Source organism: Macrobrachium nipponense, chromosome 17, assembly GCF_015104395.2.
Source record: "Macrobrachium nipponense isolate FS-2020 chromosome 17, ASM1510439v2, whole genome shotgun sequence".
In the NCBI taxonomy this organism is placed as follows: Eukaryota; Metazoa; Arthropoda; class Malacostraca; order Decapoda; family Palaemonidae; genus Macrobrachium; species Macrobrachium nipponense.
In genome coordinates, this window is record NC_087210.1 from 79,851,202 (window position 1) to 79,878,701 (window position 27,500).

A 27,500-nucleotide genomic window follows, 5' to 3' on the forward strand; every position below is an offset into this window, starting at 1 on the left:
TATACATACATACATATAATATATATATGATATACTATATATATATTATCAAAATTCACTACTTGATAAGGGTGGAAGTTAGTCCACCGAAATATATAGTCCGTAGCTTTAAACTAGAGTGTTTTTAATGGGCCTTTTATACTTGAGATGTATCCTGTTTTAATAGAGAAGAATTTATTGATATGTATAATATATATATATATATATATATATATATATATATATATATATATATGTGTGTGTGTGTGTGTGTGTGTATATGCGTATACATCTGTATACTTGTATACGTTATACGAATAGAAAATTAACCGTTTTGTACAAAATTATTTATATAATATATATCTAATTCATTCTTGTCTTAGTAGCTTTAAAGAGGTGATCTATGTACTTGCAACCAGTATGTAAAATGACTTGTCAGCCTATTAATGTTTCTAATAACGCCTTTCGTTTCTGTCCGTTGTTTTTCATGTACGATTCTGTAAATATTAATGTGAAGATTTTATTTGAAAGTCTTTAATTTTGTTTAAATTGAATGACTCGTGAAGAAAATGAAAAGTGTCTTCCGTGTGAGAAATCATTCATTCTGTCCTGAATAATCTCTGATGACGTCACTGCTTTGAGATTGCATGCTAGTTAAAGAAGGAATATGTCCAGGCGATTAATATTAAAACTACAACCTACGACAAAAAAAAATATTCAACAACAAAATTATGAAAGTAATCACTTATTATGAAAACGAAATATAAATGAAAACTTTAACCTCTTCCTCATTTGGTGTGGTATGTCTTGTCTCAACAGTAATGAAATAGAATTAAATAATACATAAAAAACAAAATATTGTCCTTTTTGATTAACGCAGCTAATGAGAAAAATGACTCCAGTTGTTTTTTTTTTCGTCGATTTCAGCAAATAATTTGTTTGTCAGAACTCAGAGGACGTATTCGATTGCGGGAGCTTGCAGTAGATGTGTTAGTCATTGTAACCAGGATCATTTGGTAATTCATTGTAAACGGGATCATTGGTGTGTCATTGTTACAAGGATCATTGGTGGGTCATTGTAACCAGGATCATTGGTGAGTCATTGTAAACAAGATCAATGGTGTAACCAGGATCATAATTGAGTCATTGTAAACGGGGTCATTGTAAACAGGATCATTGATGCATCATTGTAACTAGGATCATTGGTGATTCATTGTAAACGGGATCATTGGTGATTCATTGTAAACGGGATCATTGGTGGGTCATTGTAATCAGGATCATTGGTGCATCATTGTAACCAGGATCATTGGTGATTCGTTGTAAACGGGATCATTGGTGATTCATTGTTAACGGGATCGTTGGTGATTCATTGTAAACGGGATCATTGGTAGGTCATTGTAACCAGGATCTTTGGTGAGTCATTGTAACCAGGATAATTGGTGAGTCATTGTAACCAGGATCATTAGAGTCATTGTAACCAGGATATTAGAGTCATTGTAACCAGGATCATTGGTGTGCCGATGTATGCAGTATCATAGGTGAGTCATTGTAAATGTGATCATTAGTGAGTCATTGTAAACGGGATCATTGGCGAGTCATTGTTACCAGGATCATTGGTGTGTCAATGTATGCACCTGTTGTATTTTTTTTATAATGATTAAAAAGGCAGAATTGCGTCGATTTATTCAATTGACCATTTATCCAAAATTGATAAAAAAGCAGTAGACAAACGAATGAAAAGGTCACATAAAAATATTGAAGGTATAGAGAAAATTTCTTAGCAAAAACAAAATAGAATAAGATAAACAGAAAATATTCCGTAAATCAATTCAAATTTCCTTTATAATAAATCTTAGAGGGGAGAAAATGCAAAATTCTTGTTCCCCTGAAGTGGCAAATGTAAAATTTTAAAAAGGACATTAACGAAAAAAAGGAAAAATTAAACAAAACAATAACACTTGAGAGTTGACTTATTCAGAGGTAATGATAAAACAATAAAATTTCTAATGTAAAGGACATAGAAAAAAAATTAAGATGTTGACACCAATCCTTTAGCGGAAAATAAAACAGAATTATCCGGAAAGCAATGCTAACTTCATTTATTTAAAAAAAAAATAATTGAAAAACCATCTCAGGGGAGAGAAAGTGCAAAAAAAAAAAAATTGCAAAAAAAAAAAAATCTTGAGAGAAAATGCAAAACTTCTTCTGAAGGATCAAGGGCATAATAATTTCCCAGATAAATCCTGCCCCGTCATCCTCCTCCTCCTCCTCCTCCTCCTCCTCCCCCCGACACCACCAACCCCCAAACCCAAAACCCTCCCCCACCCGGAGGGGTTTTGGGGGCACGTGAACATAAACGACAAGATGATGATCTCGACTCAGCAAGGGGTGTCAATCTGCCTTCATTTACATAAATCCCATTTGCGCTTTTTGTTTCTTTCCTTCTTCTTCTTCTTCTTCTTCTTCTTCTTCTTCTTCTTCTTCTTCTCTTCTTCTTCTCTAACCAAATCGGCTACTGATTGCCGAGAGGCACACTCACTCACTGGCAAGGAACAGATGATAATGGTGATGATCTGAAGTTTCTTGGCCTTTTCTTGATTTTGTTTTATTTTGTCTTTTTTTTTATTTCTTTTTTGTTGTGATGATCTAAAGTTTCTTGTGCTTTTCTTAATTTAATTTTATTTTGTCCTTTTTTTGTGGTGGTGATCTGAAGTTTCTTGGGATTTTCTTGATTTTGTTTTATTTTGTCTTTTTTTTATTTCTTTTTTGTTATGATGATCTTAAGTTTCTTGGACTTTTTTTTATTTTGCTTTATTTATTTATTTTATTTTTTTGTGGTGATGATTTAAATTTTATTGGGCTTTTCTTGATTTTGTCTTTTTCTAATTTCCTTTTGTGGTGATAACCTAAAGTTTCTTGGGCTTTTCTTTATTTTATTTTATTTTGTCTTTTTTTAATTTCTCTTTGTGAGAGCTTATTGTATTTGTCACTTGCTTTTATTTATTTATCTATTGGTTTGACATTCTCACACTTTTTTTTTATATTAGCATTGCAATGCTTGATTTGCATAACTTGTTTGAATTGAGTAGTATATTGAGAGTTCGTAATTTGATGTTTCTTTTAGATATGTTTAACGATTTTTTTCTTTTTTTCGTTAAAGCTAGGCATTTGTATCTTCAAATGATTTTATTAAGATTGTAATGTGTGAATACGGTTTGAAAGTATTTGTTGCTTTTGATTAATATTTTTTTTTTTTTGGCAGTCTTCTTATTTATTGATAGCTGGTTTATACCTTCGTTTCTAAAAATAATATTTCCTTTGATTAATATTTGTTTTTATTTTTTGCAGTTTTCTTATTTATTAATCGCTGATGTATACTTTCGTTTCTAAAAATATTTCCAAAGTGATGACTACCTACTTGCTCTTAGTTGCTGCTTTACATGATGCTGTTATCGTTTACTTAAAAAAAATTTCCATCTTATTTATCGTCTGTATTCCATCCCCTTTGAAAGCGATATTTTACGAACCTGAATTTTTTAAAGTTACCGAATAAGCTGCCCCCTGTCTCGTATGGTTTAAGGCACCGTTTAATTCTTCTTTAAGGGAATGCAATCTAAATGGAATCACTGAAATTGCAATACCTTGCAGTGCTGAGTCTCAGATACATCGTTCTTTTTTTCATCTTGCAACGGTTTATGCGTTTCCTCGTTAGTTTTCAACTTTAACGTTGTTTTTCTGGGTGTTGTTGGGTTGTTGTTGTTGCTGTTGAGAGGTTATTGTCATGTTGTCGGGAGTGATATTGTTTCATATTGAACCTTTTTTATTTATTGAGAGATGTTTTTTACTAAGCTTTTTTTGTTTATTGTATAAATTCAGGTGTTGTATTTTTTTTAAACTTACCTTACTCCAGGTATGGTAATTTTCAGTCTATTTTTTATTGGGAGATATTTTTTACTTAATTTTTTTTATTGTATATGTTCAGGTGTTGTATTTTTTTTTACTTTCCTTAATCCATATTAAATATATCAGGTATGGTAATTTTCAGTCTATTTTTTTTGGGGGCGGGAGATGTTCTTGACTTAACATTTTTTTTAATTTTATATGTTCAGGTGTTGTACTTTTTTTTTTTTTTTACTTTCCTTAATACACATTAAATATATCAGGTATAGTAATTTTCAGTCTTTTTCTTTACTGGGAGATGTATCTGACTTATTTTTTATTATTGTATAAGTTAAGGTGTTGTATTTTTATTTATTTATTTTTAACTTTCCTTAATCCATATTAAATATATCAGGTATGGTCATTTTCAGGTTTTTTTTTGCTGGGAGATGTTTTTGACTTAACAGTTTTGTTGTTGTATGTGTTCAGATGTTGTGTTTATTTTTTTATCACTTTCCTTAATCCATATTAAATATATCAGGTATGATAATTTTCAGTCTTTTTTTTTATTTTATTGGGAGGTGATTTTGACTTGACAATTTTTTATATTGTATATGTTCAGATGTATGTATTTTTTCATTACTTTCCTTAATCTATATTAAATATTACAGCCATGGTCATTTTAATTATTTTTTTTTTCTTTTTGAGAATCGACAGTAAACTGGAAAAAATAATGCCTTCCATTAAATTTGTTTAAATAGATAGTTTCTTTGAATATTTCTTATTAAATGACCAAGCTTTCAAGTATTGTCACTTGGGAACATGTGACCAGAATGAAAAAAGTTAATAGGTGTGTGTGTGTGTGTGTGTTTTTTTTTTTTTTTTTTTTTTTTTTTTTTTATTGAGAGCATAAACAATATTCCCACGTTCGAAGAGGTTCCCCCAGTCTTCTCTTCCTTATAAGGAAAGATGTAAATAAGGTTGGTAAATCTATTTTTTTTCCTTGTTCAGAACTTATTACTTTCATACTGTTTTTTCTATACCGTAGTGCGAAGAGATTAATCGGACTTTCATTTTTTTGTAAGAAAAAAATATTAATTCATATCTTTTTCTTGAAAAATAAAAAAATAAAAAAAAAGCATGAAAACGCGTTTTTCTTAGAACTGCTAATTTACGTAAAAGTTCCCTCACCCCCCACCCCCCCCCCCCCCACGATACCAAAATATAACAGGTTTTTATCTATTGTGAATAGATATAACAAATTTAAACAATTTTCCCCCTTATACCAAAACATAAAATATGTTTCTCTGATATGAAAGATATGATAAATGTAAAATATTTCCCCTGATACCAAAAGATAAAATATTTTCATCTAATGTGAATAGATATTATAAATGTCAAAAAATTATGCACTGATATCAAGAGATAAAATATTTTTTATCTAATATGAGTAGATTTAATAAATGCAAAAAAATTTCCCCTGATATCAAGAAATAAAAAATAAAATATTTTCAGCTAATATGAATAAATATAAATGTCAAAAATTATCCACTTATCCCAAAGAGATCAAATATTTTCCTCTACTGCAAATATGGACATAATAAAAACAACTTCATCCCAACTTGATGCTGATGTTTGCATTCACATGTGACTAATTTAACATGTGACTAATTTCCAGCCTTGTCAGGTGTCGCTATGTATGATAATAAGCGAAGCTCTATACATAAAAAGCAAGTAATGACCGAAGTGACGTGAGCAAAGCGTTCGGGCGCGTGATTTTAACAATGGGTTTATAAAAGATGATCATGGTGTGTTTGAGAGCCCTTGCAGAATTTTATTGTGTAGTTTGGAACACGAATTCACACTTGGCATTCGGTAATAGCCGTTAGGTCTGAGTGGGTTAGTGAGCAATCTCATTTTTCCTTTTTTTTTTTTCCTTGTGATTCACGTATAAGCTGAATATTGGCAGCGAGCTGCAGTGTGTCTTTCTTTTATTATTATTATTATTATTATTATTATTATTATTATTATTATTATTATTATTATTATTATTATTATTATTCTATAATGTCCACAACAGTATACTGGTGCTAGCAGTAGTGAAATTTTATATTACTATATAAAAGCTTTCGAATTCTACCCCGGGTTCATCTTAACTGAAGTTGAACCCAGGGTACCATCAGTATGTTATTGTGGACCTTAAAGAACATTACTTGTGCCCTCATAATTGAGATTTCTACCATTATTATTATTATTATTATTATTATTATTATTATTATTATTTTATTATTATTCCTCATAATGTTGAATGCGTATTCTTTGACGGTTGGGAACGTTAAAAAAAATATTATTTTGCCAAACGTTAGGAATCACTGCGATTAGAATTAGAAAAATAATAAAGATTTAACTCACGTTTTGAATCAATGGGAATATAAGTAAAAGGAAAAAAGATTTTACTAACATTTGGAATCATTGCTATTATAAGTAACGAACACAAAAGAATTTGCTAACATCTGGAATCACTACGAATGTAAGTAGAAGGAATAAAGGTTTTACTTACCTTCAGAATCATTGTATTTGTATTATTCAGAGGCAAAGACGACTAAATAGGAAGTTATTTTAGATTTTTGTGAAGTTCAAATAGCGTTCATTCATCATCATGAGACATTTCCTTCGGACAGCAATTCACTAATTCACCTCGGACAGAATGGAGCAAATAGGCTGCAAGATAAATACGAAAATGGCTGCAAGAATGCACAATGACCCAGTAGCCATTGTGTGACTTTGTGTGACTTTTATTCCTTAGGAGGCGACTCTAAGTCATTGTTTACTCTTTTAAAATGGCCAGCGAAAAGCAGGTTCCGTTCTTGGGTCGTCCAAGAAACATCCTAATCCTTGAGGGAACTTGAAAGGCAAACAGCCATTATTAAATAAAAAGAAAAAAGAACGAGCTGTTATCCAAAGAAAACAGACGCGTCTTTGCAGCAAGAGAAAGAATGTTGTTGCAGCTGCTTATGTGCGAGATTATTACTGGTCTTCAAAAGGCATGGCCCTTTTTTTTCTTTTTCGCTCAAACACCTCTTTCTTCGCTCACTCTGATTGCAATTTCTGCTTGGTGCGTCCGCACCAGTTTTGCAGAGTCGAAACTTTTAAGTCGGAGATTTTAAAATGCGATTTTACATTTCTTTTTTCCAGCATTTAACTCCCGCTAAATTTTAAAGTCTCGCATTTAGAATATTCAAAAACTCAGCTGGACGCTGGAGCCGCCTCGTACAATATGACGTCACCGCGGGACGAAACCAACACAGCAAGTCGAGCTTTTATCTCTCTTGGCGAACTCTATCCGTCTTACCTGGAGTATAACAAATGGGGCGGTTGTTGGCGTAAGAATCCTAATTGGTTTGTTACAACGAGCCTCTTACAGATAGAGCTTATTTAGATCTTTATTAAAGAAAAAAAAAAAACAATGGAAAGGCGCGTTCCTCCTTCCTCTGTAGCGGGGTTTCGAGCGATAGCATCAAAGGAGGTAAGAACACTTTGCGGTTGTCAAAAGGCATTGTGCGAGTTCTCGAATGCCTTCTCCTGTTACAGCAACAACAACAACTGGCCGAGGAAATGCAGTTGATGTCTTCGTGTGATAAGGGTTTGTTTCCCGTCTGGATGGATGTTTGTTTACCTGTTGGAACTGGAGGCCGAGGATTCCAGGGGTAATGAATGAGGTGCTCGGTATTAATTAGTACGGTGGTCAGCCATGATTGCTATACTGGACTGTGGATAATGTGGATATTATGCCTTGCTTTTCATATTTCTATTATAGAAAGATGCAGTCGAATGAAATGATTTTACTGAAAAAATATAAGAAAATAACGCCATTTATTTCCCCAGTTTTATAAAATATATGTCAGTATTTATGTTCATTTTTTGTAAAATAAAAAAATGCTTTGCTTTCCATATTTCTATTATAGAAAGATGCCATCGAATGAAATGTAATTTATTAAACTGGGTAAATAAATGGCGTTATTTCTTTATATTTTTTCAGTCAAATCATGTCAGTAATTATTTACAGTTTTTAAAATAAAGAATTACATGAATAAGATAAATAAAGAATTACATGAAAAAGATATTTGCTTGGGAAATACTTGTATAGAATTGTGAAAGGATGTCAGGTTAGACTCTTACTAAAGGATGTCAGGTCAACCTCTAACAAAGGATGTCAGGTCAACCTCTAACAAAGGATGTCAGGTCAACCTCTAACAAAGGATGTCAGGTCAACCTCTAACAAAGGATGTCAGGTCAAACTCTAACAAAGAATCAGGTCAAACTCTTAACAAAGGTCTTCAGGTTCAAACTATGACAAAGGACGTCAGGTCAACCTCTAACAAAGGATGTCAGGTCAAACTCTAACAAAGGGTTTAAGGTCAAACTCTAAAAAAAGAATGTCAGGTCAAACTCTAACAAAGGATGTCAGGTCAAACTCTAACAAAGGACGTCAGGTCAAACTATGACAAAGGATGTCAGGTCAAACTCTATCTAACAAAGGTTTAGGAATGATTGATTTTATGGCAGTAATTTAATCTGTTGTTTAATAATGCATAACTAATTCCTCATGATTTGGCAGAGTAAATTTAATCAGTAGATTCATATAAAGGTTAGATACTTCTGACGTCAAAACTGACATCTCCATGAGATACAAATCAATAATTGATAGTCAGTGACACCTGCGCCACAATAGCCCATATCAATAAATTTTTTTCTCTCTCTCTCTCTCTCTCTCTCTCTCTCTCTCTCTCTCTCTCTCTCTCATGATTCCAACATGAAAAAACTTGACTTACATAAGAGGTGTGTAGTGGCATTCACTTACTGAGCGAATTAACGCTAAACAATTTATCATTTTTTTAGCTACCTTTTTTTCGGCTGAATTCCTAGTCGGGGTCGCTGTATTTAACGAGCCCTTTCTAGGTGGGTCTTTCTTATACGAAAAGTATATCATTTGACCGATATATTGAAAATATCTAATTCGAAATAATTAGTTTTTCGGTGTTACACGATCCAGTCTGTTACATGATCATGTTCGCTTCGTCATCACTCATTTTCCTCGTGGCGGGTTAGTGCCGACAGTGCTCCTCACGGGGTGGACTGTAGGCATTACTGAAAGGTTCTTTGCAGCGTCCCTTCAGGCCCTAGCTGCTGCAACAACCCCTTTGATCCTTTTTATTGTACTCCCATTCATATTATCTTGTTAATCAATTCAAGACCAAAAAAACGGAACTTCTCCAATTAAATACGAAGTGAAACCAATTAGAGGTTAAATACGTTTAATATCAAATATTGCCCGACAATCGTTAACGAGTTTTACACGCCTAAAACCAACAGACTCGGCAGCACGCCCGCCCACCGTCCGCCCCGCTGTTACGCCTAAAAAAATCGGAATTATTTGTTCGGCAAAGATGATATATTTAGAAACTGGATCTACCTTATTGACACGGGTGCTGCCGACTCACCTGTTCGATGTTTGCCCTACCTGATTCTCTGGACAGTCGGGCTAATGGATGTGGGTGCCCCCCCCCCTTCCCTCTTTATTTCCTTTTAGTATTCATTCATTCTCCTCTCTCTCTCTCTCTCTCTCTCTCTCTCTCTCTCTCTCTCTCTCTCTCTCAAGTACCTTAATTTACATAGCATTGCGTTTAACTATTTTCTTCTGTCTCTCTCTTTATATCTCATCGTAATGCTTCATGCAGTTTTTCGTTCTCTCTCTCTCTCTCTCTCTCTCTCTCTCTCTCTCTCTCTCTCTCTCTCTCTCTCTCAAAAATCCCCTAATTTACATTGCATTGCATTTAACCATTTTTCTCTCTCTTTATATTTCATCGTAATGCTTCATGCAGTTTTGCGTTCTCTCTCTCTCTCAAAAATCCCCTAATTTACATAGCATTGCATTTAACCATTTTTCTCTTATATTTCATCGTAATGCATCATGCAGTTCTGCGTTCTCTCTCTCTCTCTCTCTCTCTCTCTCTCTCTCTCTCTCTCTCAAATCACGTAGTTTACACTCTCTCTCAAATCTCTTTATATTTCATCGTAATGCATCATGCAGTTTTACGCTCTCTCTCTCTCTCTCTCTCTCTCTCTCTCTCTCTCTCTCTCTCTCTCTCTCTCTCTGGGCCACATTGCACCCAAATCTGAATCTTCTCCATATTTCTTATGCAGAAATAACTGTCCAGATGATTCTGCAGTTCGGACGTACAACAAACCAGCGAGTTACGAACCCTGAATTTTCAGTTTGTTTTGGGAAGAATTATTACTTTTCAGTGCGTGAAGAAGGAAAGGTTTACTTATTATTATCATTATTTTTATTATATTTACTCGCAAGATTTATCGGCTTGGGCGGCGTGACGTGGAAAAGCGTGCCTTGCAATTTTAAATCTTTGTTTTAGCGTTGTCTACTTTTATTATTATTACTATTATTATTATTATTATTATAAATGTCTTGCAATTTTGAATCTTACTTTATGTTCTTTACTTTTATTATTATTATTATTATTATTATTATTATTATTATTATTATTATTATTATTATTATTATTATTATTATTATTATTATTATAGTGTGCCTTGAAATTTTAAATACTTGTGTTTATGATTATCATGACTTACATTATTATTATTATTATTATTATTATAATTATTATTATTATTATTATTATTATTATTATTATTATTATTATTATTATTGTTATTATTATATTGACTAATAATAACATGATAATGAATGTTAATGCTTTGGAAAATCCGCAAAGGCTAAGTGTTAACATAATAATGAATGTTAATACTTTGCAAGACTCGCAAAAAATCACTTCTGTGAATAATCGTGGATTGTATTTGCCACTGAGGTTTTCCGCTCTTTACATTTCATCAGTGTTTATTTAAAGAAAAAGTTCCTATGTTTCAATTATGCTTACTTGCCTTATACGGATCTGTAGATATATACTATCGTACATGATAGAAAACTTGAATTATTAGTATTTTTTTGCGTTTATATTCTTATTAATCGTTTACGGATCTTTAGATATACTTTCGTACACGACAGAAATCAGTGTTTATTTAAAAGAAGTTCTCATGTTTTCGATTATGCTTCCTTGTCGTTTACGGATCTGAAAGATTATTGTTTCGTACATGATAGAAAACTTGAATTAATATTATTTTTCCGTTGATATACTTATTTATCGTCTACGGATCTTTATTTATACTTTTGTACACGACAGAAGTCACTGTTTATTTAAAAGAAGTTCTCATGTTTTCGATTATGCTTCTTGGTCGTTTACAGATCTGAAAGATTATAGTTTCGCACATGATAGAAAACTTTAATTAATATTGGGTATTTTTTGCGTTGATATACTTACTTATCGTTTACGGATCTTTATTTATACTTTTGTACACGATAAAAAAAACTTTATTTTTGTTCTCTCTCTGTTTTTAACGCATTGCTGATCCGACCTATTTCTTTTCTGACATTTCTGCCCATCTCGGGTTCATTACCCCGTCCATACGTCAACGCCGCTGACGCCTGCGGTATTTATCCTGTTTCCCTGAGGTAAGAGAGAGAGAGAGAGAGAGAGAGAGAGAGAGAGAGATGCAATGCCTTCTGTATAAGCAGAGACCGATGGAAGGAGGGAGAGGTCAGCGGACATGTGACCCAGATTCCTACACAGGATGAGAAAGAAGAAGAAGAAGAATACAGTGATTGTTTCCTTTTAAATGTTTCGATGTCGTCTAGACGTCAATGTCCTCTCTCTCTCTCCCTCCCCCTTCTCTCATTTTTCTTCCTCGTTTCATTCTTTTCCTCAAGACTCCCCTCCTTGTGCTTCATCCTATTTCCTCCTCCTCCTCCTCCTTTTCCTCCTTTTTTTTATTTTTTATTTTTTATTTTTTTATTTTTTAGTTCTATCCCATTCTTCTTCTTCCCCTTCACTGCCTTTCTGGGATGGATGTCGGTTGCAAGGGAAAAAAAAATCATTGGCTTATTAGGACCTGTTAAGGAAGTGAGTCCAGGAGCAGCCGCCACGTCAAATTGAATGCATTCGTTTGTTGCCTCTTTTTTGGTTAGAGACTCTCTCTCTCTCTCTCTCTCTCTCTCTCTCTCTCTCTCTCTCTCTCTCTCTCTCTCAAATTTACGTGTGGCATTGCCTTCCATTATCTCACCTTATTTCATTTTTCTCTCTTTATATTGCATCGCGTTTAACTATTTCTCCCTCTTCATAATTCATCGTAATATCGTAATAACTCTTGCAGTTTTACGCTCTCTCTCTCTCTCTCTCTCTCTCTCTCTCTCTCTCTCTCTCTCTCTCTCTCTCAGTGGACTCTTACTGAAATATTCCGTTTTAAAGTAATTTAAGAAATCCATTTAGCTATGTAGTTTATTCTTGTATATAGCGAAATATTTATTTCTTAAATGTGTATGTTCTGACTTTCGGGGTGTTCTTTGAAGAATTTTTTTCTTCAGTTGTACATTACAGTTTTTTTTATAGTTCTCTGAATCTTAATGAGTTTTTGCTAATTGCGTGAAAGTTTGGATTTTGCGTTCTAATTAGTTCATACGATCCCTCTCGCTTATCGTTCGTTTTTTTTTTTTTTTTTTTTTTTTTTACTAATTGTCAGTTCCTGTTCACAAATACACGAACTAGGCACATTCTAATAGTATTTTCGTTCGTATCGCAAATACACGAACTAGGCACATTCTAATAGCATTTTCGTTCGTATCACAAATACACGAACTAAGCACATTCTAATATTATTTTCTTGTGTATATTTATGTCTGGCGTTCATACAACGTCTCATATCCCGTCTTCTCTTGTAATAGACATGCATACATGAATGGGGCGTATTAAAATCGCATTTATGTATGGATGCATTATATGATCATTCACACAAAGTGTCTCATATCTCCTTTTTTGTTGTGCGCAAACCTGATACCTCTTTCTCTTGTGTTTCTCTTCGGTCACCAGTATATCAGGTTTCCTTCCCAAATGGATAATTCAGGTTCTGCCTTGGTTGTGATTCCCAAAAAATACTGCTTGCGCTCTCCCTCCGTTTGACTGTGTCATCGTGCAGTTTACAGAAGTAACGTCGTATCTGTCAGTATGTTTGGGCGAGACGGAAAATTGCAATGTTTTTTTTTTTTTTTTTTTTTTTTTTTTCAAAGTAAACATGATTTATCATACAGTTACTTCTGTAAGAGGCTGTACGTTTTTCGCGCATTCTGATTTAGGAACACCATTATGTAATAATTGTATCGTTTTCCATACCTCTTCAAATTTAATATAATATATTATATATATATATATATATATATATATATATATATATATATAAATATATATATATAGTATTATATATAATATTTATATATATATACATTATATATATATATAATGTTTTTTATATATATATATATATATATATACATATATATATATATATATATATATATATGTGTGTGTGTGTGTGTGTGTGTGTGTGTGTAAATGTAATAGCCACAATGCCCTCTTAACTTCTCAGATTCCTTGCTGGTAAAAATGACTAGTAGATTCTACCTCTATATATATATATATGTGTGGTTGGGTTGGTGTGGGTGTGGGGTGTGTGTGCTGTGTTTGTGTGTGTGTGTGGTGTGTGTGTATAACTGAATCACGAAAGTTTGGAACGGGATAATCCATAAATAAACTGTATAAGCCACGAAGGAAAAATAAGTCCAACTGCTCAGACACAGGAACAAGACAATTAAAGGATTGTTCCTGTGTCTGAGCAGTTGGACTTAATCTTTTTGTTCTAAAATTGTACCCATGTTTATGCTTGTTTGGAAAGGTTACTCATTCTCCAGGTGTGTTGGATTCTAGGTACTAATCTCCTTATAATCCCTATCTGTCAGTTATACGACCTTTCCTGTACTCTCAATTTCTCGATGTAAGTCAGTTTGTCTGCTGAGTAAAGGACGTTGAGTCGAAAGGTCTTGCAGGAACCCCGTTGTTTATTTTTCCTTCGTGGCTTATACCTTACATATATATATCTAGTATGTATATACATTCACACACTCAATTTCTCTTTCAGCGCTAAATGATCTCATAGATACCAATGCATGGAATTTGACCTGAATTCTATATTGTAATCCAACCTAGTCTTCATCCTATTTGGCTTAACATACCCAGAGGCAAGGCCTTGACGTTGGTTATAGATTCGCTCACCTTTCGTATGAACTATTAGCTGCATTGGGTAATGCTCTACTTATTAAGATTTTAAACGCATGGGTAGTTCGAGGTTGGCCCTATTAATTGAGTTGGTGGTGCAGTTTTTTAGGTTTTCAATTTTAAAAGTCTATTTTCGATGGATCACCAGCGTCGTTGCCATTTTTTTCATATCGACGCAATTATTCGGAGTAATTTTAATTGGCTTTGTCCGTTATATTTACGCAATTAATAATTCTAAAATAATAAGAAGTAATAAGAAATTTACAATGAAATTTCATATCCAATCTTGGTAATCGTCTTTCAGAAATGTCCATTCTAGTGTCTGCTACTTGTATTATTTATTTATTACATCTAATCCATTTAAAAATATATAGAATTTTGTTTTTTTTTATTTAAAGCTGCCAGTTAGATGTTTCCGATGTATGTAATCTGAAATTCTTGTCTCGGTTCTTTGTCAAATGGTGTTAAAAGTTCTCAGGTTGGTATAGTTATCTGAATTCAAATTTTCACATAGAGAAAGTAGTTTCAAAAGTTGAATTTTACATGAAGAAAGTCATTTCCACATAGAGAAAGTAGTTTCAGTAGTTGAATTTCACGTGAAGAAAGTAATTTTCACTTAAAGAAAGTCATTTCAGAAGTTGAAATTCACCTGAAGAAAGTCATTTCCACATAAAGAAAGTAGAGTTGAATTTCACCTGAAGAAAGTCATTTCCACATAGAGAAAGTAGTTTCAGTAGTTGAAATTCACCTGGAGAAAGTAATTTCCGCATAAAGAAAGTCTTTTCAGAGGTTGAATTTCACTTGGAGAAATTCATTTCCACATAAAGAAAGTAGTTTCAGAAGTTAAATTTCACATAAAGAAAGTGGTTTCAGAAATTAGAATTTCACATGAAGAAAATAATTCACATAAAGTAGTTTCAGAAGTTGGAATTCAGTCACATAAAGAAACTCATTTTCACATAAAGAAAGTGGTTTCAGAAGTTGAATTTCACATAAAGAAAGTAATTTCCACATAAAGAACGTGGCTCGAGACGTCGAATTTCACAGAAAGAAAGTCATTTCCACTCCTCGCAACATTTCTGCAAATTTTTTGTAAGTGGCCGCGTATTTGTTCTTCAAGTTTGGACTAGAACACCAACACCTTTGAAAGCACTAGTTTTGAAAGCCTCAGTTTCTAAATCTGCTTGATTGTATCCGCTCACCGGAAAATGGCATCATTGAAACGACCGTTAAGGGAAAGGAAGAATTCATGAGATTTCTCAGATTTTTCTTTTCTGCCGAGCCAAAAAAAGAAAGAAAGAAAAAAAAAAACATTGAGCTGACTCATCCCAGCTCCTGAAGAAGGAGTTAACTGGACTGTACCCATTTTTTTTTTTTTTTTTTTTTTTTTTTTTTTTTTTTTTTTTTTTTTTTTTTTTGGCTGTTGTGATACGTTCTCTATTTTTCTGGCCGACGGATTTACTATAGAACGAGCCTGAAAAAAGCCGGAGAGAGAGAGAGAGAGAGAGAGAGAGAGAGAGAGTTCTTTAAGACTAGTCATTCCGTTTTCTCTCTCTCTCTCTCTCTCTCTCTCTCTCTCTCTCTCTCTCTCTGACAGGGGTTTTGTGTTTCAGGTGGCAGTTTGACTATTGTATGCTATATTAAAAAAAAAAAATCTTTTATTCTTATAAACTTGTGATTAGGATTGTATGATTATCAGTTAGTCTATAATATTTTATCTGATAAATTCTTGAATTTTAGCCGCGTACGTAAGACTTATTGTTGAATATTTTTCTTGTATATTTTGGTCAGTGTTTTCTATTTTTCGATATCCTTTCATTACTTGAGGCGTCAGTGGTTACTGGAACCCTGGAAAATCCATAACGAATGGAAATAACACTCATGGCTGGAACTCCAGTTCAGTAAACTACGTGTCTAGTTGTATATATTTTGATATTATACTTACATTATTCATTTATTTATTTATTTATTTGGTAACTTATCTGTTTTCCCAATAACTGGTCTCCTCTTTCTGTATTTCGCATAATTTTCTTTGGGAGCTTGAATTTCAAGTCAGTGATCCCTGTGGTGGCTTTGTTTCTTTTGAATAGGGTTCATCTTCTGAATATAATAATAATAATAATAATAATAATAATAATAATAATAATAATAATAATAATAATAATAATAATAATATTCTTTGGAAGTTTGAATGTCAAGTCAGCGATCCCCGCGGTGGGCTTGTTCCATATGAATAGGATTCATCTTCTGAATAATAACAATAATAATATAACCAATAAATTTAATCACTCTCGTTTTGTCATTTGATTGGGTAATTGTAGATCCCGGAAGAGAGATTGTCTGCAAATTTTAGAACTATTTCAGTTAGCTTATTCTCGCTGTTGTTAAATATATGGCGATGTTGCTCTTGCATTACAAGTAGTGGGGTCTGTGGCAGAACATTAGTTTGAACGTTAGTTTCTAAGCAAAGTTTGAATGATCATAGTAGTTTGTTTTGGTAGAGATGGTCCTGTTGGTTTGCCTTTTTTTTTTTTTTTTTTTTTTTTTTTTTTTTGGCAATTCGAAATCTGAATTATCATTAGATATCTTATTTGCTCACATCAAGATTGCACAGACATTTGTTCAGTAAACATCCCGTATATCCGTGGCTGTAGAATAAATAGAAAAATAAAAAAAAAGCTAGGGAGCTATTCAATAAAAGAACACTCTATTGGTTTAAGTGCTCTTGTTTGCAAAGTTCTTACCAAATTATTGGCTGTGGGCAGGTGCCTGATCATTACTAAAGTCATTCTCCGATTTTTTTTTCTATTTTTTTTTTTTTTACTTTTATTTAGCATTTTCTTCGTCGTATTCTTCCTGAATCCAGTCGTAAGCGAAGCCTTGTGTTCATCAAGTATGCAGAATTTTTCCCGTTTTTATTTTTTGAATCCAGTCTTAAGCGAAGCCTGCTGTTCATCAAGTATGTAGAATATTTTTTATTAAGCTTTATTGGATTAACATTCATTTGGTTTTGCTCACATTGCTTTCTGTGTCAGGCTGCTTGCAAGTTGCAACTCTTCTGTTGATCTGTTTATAGCTGGAGAAATGGCTGACTGGTCGCGTGAAGGTATTAAACTCGATTTGGAGAAAAATGCAAAGATCATATTTGTATTTTTATTGGACTGATAATACGATTGATTTCCTTTCTCTTTAAGGTATATTAGTGTGTGTTTTGCTCTACTTACTCTAAACAAACTTAGATAGGTTTCGTTGGGTTTCGATATATTGATTTTATGTTTGAAAGGTAGACAGACTGGTTTCTTTGAGTTTAAATCATATGATTTTGGGGAAAGAAGGCTTGTATTTTTATATACTCTCTCTCTCTCTCCTCTCTCTCTCTCTCTCTCTCTCTCTCTCTCTCTCTCTCTCTCGTAAAGCTGGGCCCTGTCTAACACAGATTGAATAAAAATATGAAAAGGAAACGGAAGGTGTATATGTATACATATATATATATATATATATATGTATATATATATATATATATATATATGTGTGTGTGTGGTGTGTGTGTGTGTGTGTGTGTGTGTGTGTATGTATGTATGTATGTATATGTGTAAATAAATAACACTGAAGGGAACAGGTGACCTGCTCCTTGATGCATAGAATGCTATATAATTACGTACTTGTGTATTATACGCAAGCATGAATTATACTTTGTAAGTTGCATATGCTTCTGTATAATAATCACATGCTTCTGCATAATCGATGCCAGTTCTCGCCATACCGGGAATCTTGAAAGATGATACGTCAGTAATCTCATATATCGATTCCATCACTCAGAAACATACATATACGTCAAGATTGATATTTGTTATTGATCTTACAAATATCCGAGGTATTATTTACGATGTACAAAAAACGAAAAAAATCAATTAATGCATGTTTCTCGCAGGATATTGATTTTGTGACTTAATAATGACAGCGTAGCCAAATACAGTAATCAGTTACACAAGAGAACGAACACATCTCTCTCTCTCTCTCTCTCTCTCTCTCTCTCTCGTGTACAGGATGTGTCGCGGAAATGACACTTCATGTTGTCCTTTCTTGGAGATGTGACACCGAAGAGGACAATGCATTCCTAGCCATGACGTCATCATGGATGAACTGACGTCATAACGGTGATGAATGACGTCATGATTTTATTTATTTATTCATTTATTTACTTATTTATTTACTTATTTATAAAACGTAATAATTGTAAGTCTGCAAAACTTAAGGAATTCGCAGGATATCTTTGTGAAAAAAATAAAATCAATAAATGTAAGTGTAATTGACATAATTAAAAGGAATACAAGGATACTGAAATCGGTATGTGACGTCACCGAGTGACGTCACGAGGTGCTCTGGGGGAGGTAACTTTAAAAAATTGGAAAGGTGGCGAAGGATACGGTTGGGATTCGTCGGTTGTACCGATCGTGGGGAATGTTTGAAGGGGGCGGGGATTAGTCCGCTGATGAATTAGGGTTGGGGATGGGGGTGTGGGGAGATTGGGACCCTCTTTGGGGAAGAACCACCACCACCTGGCGGTATAGTCCCGTTAGAACAATCGCAGAAACTCTGGCCACTCGCTGAAGAAGAAGAAGGAGAAAAAGAAAACGAAGAATTCCGTCAAGTCACCTCGTATTCAGCATTGCAGTTGCGCTCTCTCTCTCTCTCTCTCTCTCTCTCTCTCTCTCTCTCTCAGTTTTACACAGAAGCAGTGTTTTTTTCGCCCGGTCCCCGAGTTCAAGAATGTGCCTTTTTATTTCTTTACGTAGTTTTTTTCTATGTAAGATTTATTATTTAAGTGTAATGGTATCAGATATTATATATATATATATATATATATATATATATATATATATATATATATATATATATGTGTGTGTGTGTGTGTGTGTGTGTTGTGTGTGTGTGTGTGTGTGTTGGGGGGGGGGGGCGGGGGGGTTCTTCTTGGGCTTCAGTTTTTTAATTAAAAAAAAAAAAAAAACTATGGATGAAAGTCTTGTGCGTATGCGTGTGTTTGTGAATGTGTGGTAATCTATATTATTAGTTTTAGTTTATTCCAAGAAGTGTCAAACCACTTATTTTACTGTATGAAGAGAGAGAGAGAGAGAGAGAGAGAGAGAGAGAGAGAGAGAGAGAATTTCCAAGAACGTTCAGATCTTGGAATGATCTATTACCATCGCAACCTCGCTTTTTCAGATCGACCGCTTTAAAAATGGTGGATCAAGAGAGAATTTGACATATTTTTCCCCCAGTTTAAACTCACGATATCTTGAGGATTTTCTTTGCTGTGTGATGTGAAGTGAGAAAAATATATAAATGATGGGGTGTGGAATTGTCTAGACTTGTCACAAGTTTGATGATAACAGATCATAAAAAGCTTGCGGTGTGCGCGCGTGTGTATATGTGCGTTTGTGTGTGTTTGTGTGTATGTGTTTGTGTGCGTTTAAGGGGATGTGGCTAGAGTTATGTCTGCACACATTCACACCTTTGTATTCTGATCGGTTTTACCGCTTGACGAACGTAACTTATCTTTATTCTTGATTTTATGAATCTTAACTTGACACGTGAACGAAGCTTCATCGTTGATGAAGAGCTATAGTAATGATGCTGGTAATTATAATTATCATTGTCGATATAGAAATTCATGCTTATTAAATTATAAACGTCGACAAGATTTCAATAGATATCAAGATTTGTAGGACCGAGAGTAAACGGTTGTATTGATTTGACGGGATGTAGTTTATGTATATTATATATATACTTACACACATATGTACTTTATATATGTGTGTATGTGTGTGTGTGTGTGTGATGTGTGTGTATTTCTTCCTCTAAAGCCCATACGTAGCAGTGAGCCTTGAAATCGCTCCCAAAGAGAGCTCTCGGGATGAGGTCATGAATACAAAACAAATGACGAAATTTAATAGGAAAATGTCTTTCAGTGGCCTGTTCGTGATTCATCCTCTGGTTGCAACCGCACAAGTTGATTGAACCTACAGTCTTTTGCTTTTCTTGCTTTTCAACGAAGTTAACGGAAATGCGAGTTGGGGAATACGAGAGTTTGTTTATCTTCTGTTCCCGCTAGTGTATTTTTGTATGTATATATTTTTGTAATGTTTTTTTCATTATGGCAACATTCACTGTGCATTTTGATAATTTTTTTTTTATATTTTTATCTGTTTCTGTTTATATTTTTGTAATTTAGTTTTTTTTTGTTTCATGGGAACATTCACCGTGCATTTTGATATTTTTTTTTATGTTTGTATCTGTTTGTATGTTTATATTTCATATTTTTTTTTTATCTTGGTAACATTCACCGTGTATTTTGATATTTTTTAATATTTTTTTTCTGTTTCTGTTTATATTTTTGTAATTTTGTTTTTTATTTTGTATCATGGCAACATTCATCGTGCATTTTAATATTTTTTATTTATATCTGTTTATATATAGTATAATAATAATAATAATAGCTTTGAGAAGAACTCTCAAAGCCATTAGTATTATTATTATATTATATATAAGCAGGTAAAAATAAAAATAAAAAACATTAAAATGCACGACGAATGTTGCCATGATACAAAATAAAAAACAAAATTTCAAAAATAGAAACAGAAACAGAAATTTTTTTTTTCAAATTATCAAAATACACGGTGAATAAATTTTGGTAAGACGTTGATTATGATAGTTACTTATTAAATTTTAGAAGAAAATTAAACTTAGGTAAGGCATAGATTCTTTTTATAGAGTTATCAATGTTCCAGAATTTTTGTTTCACAGTTTAAAATGATAGTGTTAATGAATATTGTTATATATTTTACCACAAGGGAGATATAGAAAGTTGAAGACGCTATGATATTAATAAAGGCATTTTTCTTATCTGTAAACATTTTATGAACGTAATGAATGTTTTTTATTTTTTTTATTTTAGGGTTTCGTTCCAAGAGGCAAAATGGAAAAAAAAATTAATCTCAATGCGTGATAATGTAACTTTTTTTTTTTTTTTTTTTTTTTTGTTTTTGCTAACACCCCAGTCCATTGAAATTACCCCCCCCCCCCTCTCTCTCTCTCTCTCTCTCTCTCTCTCTCTCTCTCTCATATGCAACAAACGCATTATTTCTTTAGCTCAGTGCAACTATATGTTTGTGGAAGGAATCTTTTATTAAATTAAATATATGTTTCTTATTTAGGTGTGAGTATGGCCTTTGCTGCTCCTGTGTGAGAGAGAGAGAGAGAGAGAGAGAGATCGTGTACCAGTGTATATGCATACGTACCGTCGTCAAACGCATACGCGCGCACGCACGCCGAACTTAACTTCTTGCGCTGAATTGGGAAATGAAGGCATTTCCACCCTTCTCAAATTTAGGCCAATGTAGTCTAATTATTATCTCACCAAGAGGAGCTACGAGATCTTCCCTTACCACCTCCCCCCCCCCCCTTCCCTCCTCCCTCCTCCCTCTCCTCCTCCCCCACGTCCGTAAGATTCATTTTGCCTTGGCTTTACCGCAGGATCGTCGACCTTAAGAAAGTTTCGTCGTAGTCATCCCCTGGTTTCACTGCAACACCTCTTGAGTCATGAGGTGAAGGGATACGCTGAAGGTCCCGCTGGACCACGGGGAGAGAGAGAGAGAGAGAGAGAGAGAGAGAGCTTTTTCAAATATCGCATCTTATAATTTTCATAGTCACATATGCATTTAAGTTATTTTCTGTTTGTTTCTTCTTATCTCTTTAACTCTTCATGCTCCCTCTTAACAGAGAGAGAGAGAGAGAGAGAGATAGAGAGAGAGAGAGAGAGAGAGCTTTTTAAAATATCGCATCTTATAATTTCATATCACATATGCATTTAAGTTATTTTTCTGTTTGTTTCTTACTTCTTCTCTTTAACTCTTCATGCTCCCAACAACTTTAAGAGAGAGAGAGAGGAGAGAGAGAGAGAGAGAGAGAGAGAGAGAGATTTCTGACACCTATGTATTTCAGTTATTTTTTTTTTTATTTAACTCAAAATACTTCCACCTTTAACCAGACACACACACACACACACAGAGAGAGAGAGAGAGAGAGAGAGAGAGAGAGAGAGAGAGAGAGAGAGATTGCTCAAATATTTTTTAACTCATCCTATAATTCCATTATAGGCACACATACATATATGCATTACACACACACACACACACACACACACACACACACATATATATATATATATATATATATATATATATATATATATATAATTGTGTGTGTATATGTGTGTATTTATCTATGTATAACAGACGAACATTATTGCGAGGTGCATATAACCCTAACATACTTGCTCTCACTGTACACCACCCTTCTCTGCCATTCTACGACCAACTGTTCCCCAGCCTCTCACTACTCATTCGATTGGTTTCAACCAAGCTGTCTGCTTCACTGACGCACTCGCTCACTGTCTAATTCAGTGGTTCTCAACCTGGGGGCCATGGCAACAATTTCGTGGGACCATGGTGGGCTATTGCAAATTATACATTTCTGAATAATGTTAGGAATCTGAATAAGAAAAAATAACTTGCATCACTGTGGTCCCCGACATGAGCTGTGCATTGTCAGTGAAACAACTTCGGATTCGTCAGCTGACTGAAAAGAAACAATATCAGCCTTCCCACTGATGTGTGATAAAACATGCAGAGGTCAATTGAACTTTTTCCCAACCAAATTCAAATTTGTTATTGTCCGCTAGTCTTTTGTAAGTTAAGCATATCACAGAAATCTATCAAATATAAGATAATTATGACTGTAAACTTTGTAATCGAGCAAGGGTGTTCTTATCAACATATTTTTTCTTTTTACCTTTTTTGGTGGGGTGGGATTTAGGAGAAAAATGAAGGGGAGCCACAAGGATGTTGATAATTCATGAGGGGGGGGAATGAGGTGAATAAGGTTATGAACCACTGGACTAATTGAACCACGCAGCCTGAAACGGCTTCAGGCTGAGCCGAAAGCCGAGGTTGGTATCTTTGTATACCTAGGATCGAACGGAATATACTTCATTTCTGTTGAAAGGGTGAAGTCTCATTGGAGATATTTATAAGGATTATTGAAACTTGTGTTAATAGAATGATTGGTAGAGATGTGGAGCAGTACGGTTTTGGCAAGATGCCCTAGAACGTAGAACGACGATATATATTTAAAGATTATTGAAACTTATTATTGAATACCACGGGTTGTTGTTTTGGATTTAGCTGGTCTTATGCCAGCACGGGCTCTTGCTCGTAGAGCAGCCCTTAAAAATTCTGTGGGGTAGAGTGATTTAGGCAACTACTTCTGAAATGCAGTGCGACTGGGCTATGATCTGTGGATAGAATTTGTACTAGTTTGTCAGTCGACTGTGGCTGGTCGCAGCCATATTTGGGTAAGGGGGTTGGTGTCGCAACTTTAGGTAGGAACCATCCCTAACAAGAGAAAATGGATACGAAAATATTTGGAAAATATGTTTATGAATGCATGTATATACGTATAATTATGTTATTTTAATCACTTTAACACGTGATTCACTTATCACACATATCCACAGGTGAAAAATAAGAGACAGGGTATAGGTCCTGACCGGTTTCGACTTTATTTCCGAGCCACTGACGAAGAACTGATACATAATATTAGAAGTCACAAATATACATATACTTCAGAGACAGTACTGACGAACATATATGTATAAATATATATTATTATATATATATATCTATATAGATATATTATATATATTATATAAATAATGTACATTACTTTATATATATATATATATATATATATATATATATATATATATATATATATATATATATACTTAGTTACATAGCCAATACATACTTGTGTACATTAAAATAGAAATATACTTCTGTCAGCTTCTAAAACTTGCAAAAACGATAACAGCGAGTATATATTAGTAGCATCTTGAAAGTAATTATTATTTCTCTACTTTTTTATGCTCACTAAGACGAGATAATGAGGTTGCGTGTTGGCTCATTATTATCATCAAAGTAAGAAATGCCAACAGTGGAGTTTTCATCTTAACCCCATCCGCCCTTAGAGTACTTTCATCCCTATACCCCCATCCCCACCCCTGTAACCCCCTACTTCTATCCCTAAAGACCCCCCCCCCCCCGCCTCCCTCTCCTCTCCCAACCGCCTTCCCTTGACATATGTCCCCTGCGGACGTTAAAAAAAAAAAAAAAAAAACGTTAATTGACGAGATTCTTCTACTGTGCCGTTTTATTTAGTCAGCTCCTGGCCAACGTTTAGCCATAGAGTTAGTGTCTGTGATGTCTTAACATCCCCAAGGTTATAAGAGAGAGAGAGAGAGAGAGAGAGAGAGAGAGAGAGAGAGAGAGAGAGAATGTTATATATATATATTAAGCAGTACAGTTTCGTCACCACCACGTCACCGCACGGTAACCGTGAACGCTTTTTTTTTTTTTTTTAACCGATTCTTCCAATTCTGTATGTGCGCTTGCGTGCACGCACACGTGGAAGCCTCCCAGTATAGGCAAGCCCCTGTTGGGTGGGGCGGGGCCGTAGGGGGTTGGATGTTGTAAAATAGAAGCTTCCTATCGAGATGTTGGACGGGAGAGCTCACCGCAGGAACCTTACGAGAGAGACTCTAGCCTTCTAACCAGCCACTCACTTCTCCAAGCTTCTCCCACAACCCGCTTACCGGCTCCCCTTCCCCACACTCCCGCCCACGCCTACTTCTTCCCCCCCCTACATACACACATCTTTAGAATTCTCCCTCCAGAAGCATCTACGACCCTCTGCCCAGTATCTTACTCTTCTTCTTTTTTTTATACTTAACTCCGCCGACTCTTGCTGTAGTAGTGTAGCTTATTCTACTTCATTCTTATCTTATATCTTCTACCTCTTCTTTCGTTTCTCGTCTTTAAACTTAATCTCTCTCTCTCTCTCTCTTCTCTCTCTCTCTCTCTCCTTCACTTCCTTCTCATCAGGGTTGCACCTTTTCCTTTTTAATTTCAAAGAACGCCTACCTTCCCTCTTCAACTTATTCTTATTCATCTGTTTCTCCTCTTCTTCTTCTTCTCTATGCCCTCTTTCTCTCTCCCCTTTGCCCAGTTGCCCGTGCCCACCGCCCCCAACTTTTTCTTATTCATCTTATTCCTCCTCCTCTTCTCATTTTACTTCCTATTCTTCTCCTCTATGCCCTCTTTCTCTCTCTCCCCTTTGCCCAGTTGCCTGTGCCCGGCGGCCCCCACCCTCCAAATCCCCGACGGAAGAGAGAGAGAGGAGAGAGAGAGAGAGAGAGAGATGGCTTTGCAGAATTTCTTCGTGTTAGTCACGCGTGGACGGACATTATTGTGTCGTGGCTGTTTTTAGGGAATTTCAGAAGTCCAAAAGCTGTCCCAACATTATCAGCTCCCTTGGAAGTATTGGACAGCGTAAGGCTTCTGTAAGATTTTTAAAAAATTTTATTTATTTGTTGTATTTTTTTTATTTTCTTTACTTTTGTTTATTATTTTATTTCATTTTTAATTTTTTATTTTTTTTATTATATTTTTCATTTTTTTTATTTATTAATTTTTTTATAACTTTTATTTGTATTTTTTCAATTTTATATTTATTTTCTTTTATTATATTTTTCATTCTTTATTTTATTGATTAATTGATTTTTTTTAGAGCAAAGACCGGTGCCAGTTCGAAATCCACTCGAAAAACAACTGAAATAAAAAAAAATAAAAAAAAAGGTTAATTTACTGTTTCACATTATCTCAAACCTTTTATAAACAGTCATCGAAGGTTTTGTAACGTTGGTGTATAGCGTATTGTTTCGACCCTTTATTGATTTATATGTTGACATTAAGTTGCGTTGCCGCCGTAGAGCAACAATATAATATATATATATATATATATATCTTATATATAATATATATATATATATATATATATATATATATATATATATATAGTTATATTATATATTATATATATACTAAGATATATATATATATATATATATATATATATTATATATTTTATATATATATATATATATTATATATATATATATATATATATATATATATATATTATTTCCTTTACAGCTAGGTCATATATGCATTTAAGGTACAAAAGTAATTTGATGTCCACTTCACTCTACTTCGGAATTAATGATATTTTCATATATGTTAACTGAAGGAGAATTTTTAATTGATAACAATTTCGTACTCTCGTGAATCTACGAGAGGACGAAATTGTTATCAGTTAAAAATTCCCCTTTGGTTAACATATATGAAAATATATTAATTCAGAGGGAGAGCGAATTGGATATTAAGGAAGGAAACATTTGTAGCTTAATGCGTGTATATGAATCTCGGTGATGTGATAAAAATTCATAGATAATATATATATAATATATATATATATATATATATATATACTATATATACATATATATATACATATGTATGTATGTATGTATGTATGTGTGTATATATGTTGTCACTTACCATGGTAAACAGATAGACAATATCTATAAGCAGCATTAATTCCTATTAAACTTCAGCTGAAGGTAGCAACAACAGAATAAAAACCGTTGATCCCCAGCTTTTAATAATCGTGCATTTAAACCTCCTTTTAGGCTGGGAGCAAGACCCTTGTGTCCACTTACTTCGTTTATCTGATGCCATCCTCTTGGTTTATCGTCGTCAATTCGCTGGTGCGTCTGTTCGAAGCTGTATTAATATAGCGTTTATTGACGGGAAAATGACCCTCTTTAAGTATTTATTCCTCGTTTCTTAATTAGGCGTCGTGTATCTCTCGTGCGCGTTGCGTTTACCGAGTTCAATAACGTTGGGATGTCTTGTTTAGTCCTTTTTTGAGAATAGCAGAATGTATATATTTTTTTTTGTTTATGGACAACGGAAAAACGAGAGATTATATTATTTAGACGTGGCTCTTCAATTATCGCTGAATTATCTATGTCGCTTTTGCTTTTTTTACAACTATGAATTTTGTCAATTTAAATGCGTTGGTTTAAGCTGAGTTAGAAAGCCGAGATTTGGAATTAGAAAAAAAAAAATGAAGTTTGTGATTATATCAATAAAAGTAGTGTTCATTTTTTAAGTCATTTTGTATTCCCGGTTTGGAAAGTAGTTTTGAAGTAGTTTTATCGTTTTTTATTTGGTGTGTGTGTGTGTGTGTGTGTATGTGTATGTGTATTTTAGGAAATGATTAGTATGTGTCAGGAATCGTCTATACTTTGATTCATATGCCAGTGTTGACGGAATATTATTTTCCAAAAACTCATCAATTTTATTTCGAATACCAAGACTGATTTCATTTGATATTTGTGTGTGTGTGTGTGTGTGTGTGTGTTTTGTGCATTTAGGAAATGAT